This window comes from Protopterus annectens, chromosome 5.part0 (assembly GCF_019279795.1).
Source record: "Protopterus annectens isolate FY-2018-M chromosome 5.part0, PAN1.0, whole genome shotgun sequence".
Taxonomy (NCBI): domain Eukaryota; kingdom Metazoa; phylum Chordata; order Ceratodontiformes; family Protopteridae; genus Protopterus; species Protopterus annectens.
Genome location: NC_056735.1, coordinates 85,514,358 through 85,521,955, shown reverse-complemented (window position 1 = coordinate 85,521,955; position 7,598 = coordinate 85,514,358). Strand labels below are relative to the sequence as shown.

Here is a 7,598-nt window from a genome sequence, read left to right as displayed (position 1 = left end):
TATTATTTTTATAGACACCCTGTAACATTCTGCTGTATTTGTTAAAGAAGATGAGATCAGTTACCTTTCAGAACAGTTTTACATCCTAGAAGGGAAGTAGCCAAACTGGAATCATTTTTGGGCCTTAGCATCTGATGAATGCCTTGAGTCTGTAAATTATGCCACTTATAACCAGTATCAGAATTAGACAGTGGTCACTACAGTCCACTACAACTAAGAACAGTCCTCTTGAAAAGTATCTGCTCTCCCTTTGTCAGCATTAGTGATGATTAGGGTAACAGCGATATACTCTGCAAACAGGTGTTGCTAAATTCTAATAAAAAATACTCACTGCCAAATGTCTTAGGCCTACCACAGATCCTGAAAACTTCCTGTGGAAAAGTGCAACAGGTCAAATGTAATAAAAGATGCCTGTATATAAATACTAAACCCCTCCAGGTTATAAAGTTGACATGAATAATTAAAAAAAATATACTGCTATATGAACAACTTAAAAAATGCTGCCATATAAAAATGGAAAAACATTATATTTCTGTATAAAGGTATGCCCTAAAACTTTAAACACTTAAATGAGTATTTGCCACATAACCAAGAAATCGAAACAGTAACCTGATTGTACAAAAACTTGAACTAGGTCAGGGTGTTCATGTGGTGATCTGGGTTTAGGCTTGTCCGCCTGGTGAACGGAACTGCCCTGACCGAGTTCAAATGTCAGACAAAGCACATGGACAGAGTTTGTTCATTTTATAAATTTTTACCTGTGTTTATGGACACAGGTGTTTCGGCACCTGTCAGCAACTTTTTATGTTGGCAATACATAATATGGGTGGGGGTGGTTACAATACATAATCCACAGTGAGGGGTGTTCCCATTCACATTTGACTATTTCCTGTATTCATTCATACGAGGATTATTATTTTGGACATGAATAAACTACAGGTATGCAGTAGTACAGTAAACAAATGTGAAGGTTTGTTACTGTAAATATGTACAGACCTCTGTAATAATAATACACTGTAATACATAAAACCACATACCAAACATTCTTAAACATGTGCAGTGAAACACTTCAACATGGTCCAATCCTTAGTATGTATAACACAAAATGTTAGCTGTATTTACAGTCAAAAGTTTGCACAACAAGACAGGGAAATTGTTAGGCTGCACAAATTAGAGCCCTGGCTGGCTGAATTGAGTACCTGTTTTCCATGAGTACATTCAATCTTCATGAAAAAAAAAAATTGCAGGATCCCCAAAAGCACTAATTTGTACCCTTAATCTTTGCAATTTATACAGGGCATCTGTTCTTTCTCAAGCCTTTACCTATATAGCAAGATGTTTTTGTTGTGTTTGGTCCAGTTTGGGGCTAAAAAGTGTCTTAGGCTCGGCTAACGGCCACTAAGGTCCTTACAAGCCTAGCCCCCCCCCCCCCAACCATTTGGGTCCCAAGTATCTTAATAGGCTCACAGGTTAGATACCATTCCAAATAATAAATAAATAAAAGGGAAGACTCACTCCCAGCCACATAACAAGATAGTACTTTCACATATGTGGTTAAACTCTCAGAAATTATATTCATCCCTTAATGTCTGGAGTGTCGCTGTCTTAGCTTTTCCCCCTCTTCACCAATAAGTTTTTAGCATGCATTCAGTTGCTCACTTTTGATTTTTATATAAAACAGATAATCTTCACTTAAGTAACAGTGAGGAGATTCCAATTTCACCACTAGTGTAAAACTAGTTAGCAGACAAATGTGCCTACAAAATGAGAGCCCTATTCATATAGTGTCTTAAGTTAGCAGGAGCAATGAACGCTTATCAAGTTGCCAGCATAATGCTGTAGACTACTGTTATCTTCTACAAACCAATGTTCAATTCCCACACCCTCCATATAAAAATGTACATCAATAAGGAAGACATGGACACAGATCCGTCGGTCCTAGTCGCCATGCCTGCCAATTCACAAAGCAACCCTCTACACTGCTTCGAGTAGAAGAGCAAGACTGGCATAAAAACGGCTCTTCCCTTATCATCATGTGTTCAGCACTACATGTCATGATCTGAATAAAATCAGATGATAACCCTGTTTGTGCCGTTAGGGCACCGTTTGTGGACACAAAGTTTGGTTTTAGCTACCAACCAGCCAACCCTAACCTGACATGACACACTTCCCGTTGCGGAGAACAGTAAGTCCTGCCTCGGCTTCCTGGATGTATTCCTTCTCTTTCAAAAGCATTCTGTATGTACACACACGCTAGACCACATGGTGCTACCAGGCCACCTTTCACGGGATGGTCACTTACGATCACCTATGCTTCGTGCTCTTAGTGTCCAGTGTCCCGGGCTCTCCACCAACAACAAGTCCAAGCTGGAGTCCCTTCATTGATCTGCTGCCAATAAAAACAACCTAAGAAAGCTCAACTGGTGGTCCAAAGACAGCATGCATTCAAGCCAGCCTGACCCAGCAGAACTGAGAAGTACCAAAGCAGCAAGGAGAGGCTAGCTTCAGGTAGTGCAGCAGCTATCCAGGGGAAGTGCCTCCAAAGCCTCACAATGTGCCTCCCTTACCTACACGGTTAGCTCTAACAACACAATCCGATGGCTGATTCTGTCTGCCAGGGCCCGGAATGGTGCATCTCCCCACGTTACAGACCCATACCGACATACAAACAACGGGCCGCAGCCCCCAACCTACCCAGATGTCCGGGGTCCCGAACCAGAAGAACCTCTAGCTGAAGTCGCACCCAAGCAAACGTGAATCACCGCAGTGGCTCTCCTACACATCCCGGCGCAATACGTGCCAACACCGAGACGTGACAGCCATTAGATCCGGAGGTCTGAGTGCCGCTGCTACGGTCACCGCGTCACATCGCCAAATGCACCGCCTCCGCGATACAGCGAACCCCGCCAAGTCAGGCACAACGGGGAGGCTGGATGGTCGAGCTTCCGCCCCCAGACAGCAGTACGTGTGCGGGTAAAACAATACTAGTAGCCGCAGGCGGACGGCAGTAAGAGCACACAACGGTAGCGACCGTCTTCCCTCCGTCCGGGGCACCCTACTGGAGCTAGTCTGCAGCGAGGGGGCGTGGCTAACATCGCTCTGGGCCCTGCGGAGAGGGCGGTGCGCACAGACGGGGGGGCGTGGGTAGCACTGCACTGACTCCTAAGGACAGGGCGGTGCACACTCACTAAGGGGCGTGATTAACACGGTACGAGCTTCAGCCGACAGGAAGAGAAAGCGATACATCCGAAAAGGGGGCGTGGCTAAACGGTGTTTTTTTTGTAAACAGGCGGAGTAGGTGGTCCGGAAACACGAGGGGTGGGCTTATCCTGAGTCCCTCACAGTGAGACAGCCCCGGGATTGGGCTATCATACTGTGACAGGGGGAAGTAGGCGGGCTCAGCCTGGGTAATACAGTATAGGGAGGGTGGAGCTCAACTGGATTATTTTTATCTGCAGACAGTGGTGCATGGATGGGTATATGTTTTCCAGCAATGTAAGGGATAGCTATCCTGCAGAACTACTGAACTGTTATCAGAATAGCGTCCTAAACAAAGTGAGAAATGCAGCACAAAACTCAAATTAATCAGGATGAAAGTTATAATATGATTTATTTTAATATCTGTTTTCTGTAGGATAAGAAGTGCTAAACGATAGTGTTTACTATTATTTCGTACTGGAGGATCATACGTTTAATGCATACCTCGCAAACTGTTACCATAAGAAGAAATCTGGGCAAAGCCCAAAATAATGGAGGGACAGATTTTACATATTGCTCTTATACACTTAGAAAATTCATAGAATAACAGCCTTTGAATTGACGTGCATTTTCTGACGCATATGTATTTATTGACTGCAATTCTCGGTGGTTTGCCAGAAAACCTCAAACTTTATGAGAAACAGACAAAAGATATGAAACCAAAATTTGAACATTCTTTGATAATCTGGACAGCTGAGAGGTATGATTTAATGTGGGGCCAAGGCCATTGATGAGGGCAAATCTGTGCACACACATACCTCGACTTGGCAAAGGCTTTCGACACCATCCCACATTCGGCATTACCAATAAACTTAGCAAAGTGAATGTAAACCCTTCATTGTGAAATGGGTTGCCAAATGGCTCACAAACTGGACACACAGTATCAAAGTGGGTGACTCCACATCAACCAGCAGACCTGTTACTAGCGGAGTGGCATAGGGGTCAATGCTGTGCCCCCTCCTGTTTGGTATATACGTCTCAGAAGTTCAGGTCAAAACTATGGGGTTGTGGTTGACCAAGTTTGCAGATGACTGCAAACTAGGTGCAATCATTGAATCCCCAAATTATGTCAGTATACTCCAGAAGGGTCTCACACAGGCCAGCAACTGGTGTATTAGTTATGGTCTCAAACTGAATGCAAAGAAATGTATCATCATTCTCTTCAGCACAAACAATGTCCCTTCACACTATCAAATCAACAACAATACCCTAAGTACCCACTAAGTGGTAAGGGATCTGGGATCACAAGTTGACTGCAACCTTAACTTCGACCACCATGTGTCTACTGTAGTAAGGAAGGCTTTCTACATAGCACACTTGATTAGTAAAGGCATCGCCTAAAGAGCAAAAGAGATTGTAACTCCTCTATACTCTGCACTAATCCAGCCCACAATTGAGTATAATGCCCCGTTCAGCATGTACCATACAAAGCACCTGCAGCAAGTGGAGAGACCTCAAAGGTTTCTAACAAAGAAGATCAAGGGTCTCAAGTATGTGCCTTACACAGACCAACTAAAGTCCCTGTCACTATACTCCATGTTGTATAGACTTCTTAGGGGGATATGCTGCACATCAGTAAATCAAACGGGACTAGGGCTATGCATTCCAAGGACCTAAATATGGTCTGCAACTTAAAGAGCACATGCTGGAGGGACAGATTTATTTTCCAGTGACTGCCACATCTTTGGAAAAGGCTACCAATTCATGTGAAACAGAGCTCCTCTATGACACTGCTCAAGAGGAACCTGGAGGAGTGGATGGGGAACCATAAATTCATACCAGGGATAGTGTCCACAACCTTCTTGGACATGGGCAGTCATCACTAAATGCAATCTTGGGTATTGACTAGCATTTCCATGGTATTACATTGGGATGAAACGGCTAGGCTTAAAATGGCAGGTCGATAGCCTAGTATTTTCCTACGATCCTATGATCCTCCAAGTGCAACTAACACAAGGTAAGACTGCAATCCAAACTGTAACTTGCTACAGATCCCCCACCATGCCCCAAGAGTCTCACTACACCTTTCTAAACATACTGGAAAATATTAAGATGCAACCAAACACCCTAATACTGGGTGATTTCAACTACCCTGGCATTAATTGGAAAAACTGTTCAGGTACAAACTCCTTTTGCCAACGGTTCTTGGAATTCATAAATTCCAAAGCCCTGGATCAACTAATCCATTGTCCCACCAGGGGCTCCAATATCCTAGACCTGGTCATTACCAACATGGGAGATAGATGCTCCACACCAGTAGTCACCACCTCATTGGTCAGGTCTGACCATAAGCAAATCACCCTTGATATCCACATCCCAGCCCCACCCCCCAGTAAGGAAACCTCCTTAAAAAACTTTTCCAAAGCCAACTTCAAGCTACTGAAGTCAGAAGTGACAAACTTCACAATACCCATGCAGGCGGGATCTGGAAGTTTGACTGCAGAATCCTACACTAAGGCACTGTACGAGCACATCCACTCGTGCATGAATCATGCCATCCCAAATAGAACCAAGATGCTCTTCTCCAAAACAAGGAAGCCAATCTGGTGGTCCCCTGCTATAAATAAACTATACAACAGAAGGAAGAAACTGTTGCAAAAAAGAGAAAATTCCCAGGATGCAAAAAAGCACCCTCACCAGCCTCAGTAAGAAGCTGAGATCCCTCATAAAATCCTCAAAAGCTAGTTACGAAAATAAAATTGCCAAAGATTCCAAAGACAACCACAAGGCATTCTATAGTTATGTCAAGAATCTAAATGGCAATGCTCAGATTTGCTCTGAGCTACAACAGAATGGCATTAAATATACTGATCCCAAGGATATTGCCAATATCCTGGCAGATCGATTTAGTGCCAACTTCACCCTCCTCTCTCCCCCTAAAGGGCCCATCTCAATACCAAAAGATTGCCAAATTCTGATAATCATGGCCACACAGGTAGAAACCGCACTCTCCAAAGCTAAGAATCCAGCATCCATGGGACCAGATGACATCCCAGGCTGTGTACTACATGAACTACAAAATGAACTGGCACCTCACCTAAGTGTCATGTTTAATCATAGCCTCACCACAGGCTTCGTGCCCACTGAGTGGTGCACAGCTACAGTTATCCTGCTCCACAAGGGAGGATCCGCCTTGGATCCTGGGAACTACCATCCCATCAGTCTGACAAGCCTGATCTGCAAGGGCATGGAACGCATTATCATGGAACTTATAAACAAAGACATTGGCAACCTTCAAATACTGGACCCCACCCAGTTTGGGTTTGTAATGGGCCGATCTTGTCTCCTGAATCTGATTGACTTCTTCGAATCAGTCTTCAGAGCTGTGGATGAGGGTAAGGTGGTCCACACAGCCTATCTGGACCTTGTCAAGGCCTTCGACACCATCCCCCACTCTGGAATCATAAATAAACTTACTAAGCTGGGCATAAATCCCTACGTCACTCGATGGGTTGCCAACTGGCTTACTGACAGAACCCAGACTGTAAAAGTAGCCAACTCCAAATCCAGCTCCAGACAAGTGACAAGTGGAGTACCTCAGGGTACAGTCCTGGAACCACTCTTGTTTGGCATCTACTTCTCTGAAGTACAGGCCAACACTAAGGGACTCTAGCTAACAAACTTTGCAGATGACTGCAAACTGGGAGCCATTATTGAATCCCCAAGTGATGTGGATATTCTACAAAAGGGCCTTACAGAAACAGATGCCTGGTGCCAGAGCCATGGGCTCAAGCTTAATGCCAAGAAATGTATAGTTATCCCCTTTGGAAAAAAAACGTACCCATGAATTACCACATAGGTGGCAGGACACTAAACATCGAAAGTGTGATGAGAGACTTAGGGACACAGGTGGACAGTGTTCTCACTTTCGATAACCACATCACCACAACAGTCAGGAAATCCTTCTATGTGGCACACCTCATCACTAAGGGCTTTTCATCCAGAAAAAGGAGGTCATTGTCCCACTGTACTCATCCCTCATTAGACCCATTATAGAGTATAAGGCCCCATTTGGTATGTACCTCACAAGACATCTGCAACAGCTGGAAAGGCCACAGAAATGCCTCACTAAAAGAATCACAGGCTTAAAGCAGATGCCATATGCTGACCATCTAAAAAAACTCCAGCTATACTCTGTGGCATATCATCTATTCAGAGGCAATCTCTGCTTAACATACAAGGCCATGTCAAACCCTGAGCTGTTGGACATGCTCCACTTAAAGAAATCCCAATCCCTCAGAGCCACACGCTCCAGGGATCTAAACCTTGTCATCACAATGAACAAAACATGCTAGAGGGATAGGTTTCTGACCCAGAGACTCCCCATACTCTGGAATAGA

The 7,598-nt window shown here is 44.3% G+C and overlaps 1 protein-coding gene across 2 annotated transcripts in view; it reads right to left on the bottom strand.

The window, feature by feature from the left end:
- The window catches only part of NRIP1 (nuclear receptor interacting protein 1), a 528,410-nt gene extending 525,349 nt beyond the window's left edge, over positions 1-3,061 (bottom strand). For both annotated transcript variants that reach the window (XM_044072152.1, XM_044072153.1), the window contains exon 1: positions 2,695-3,061. The gene's annotated coding sequence lies outside the window, so the exon portion shown is untranslated. The remainder of the gene's footprint in view (positions 1-2,694) is intronic.
- Positions 3,062-7,598: the final 4,537 nt, after the last annotated feature.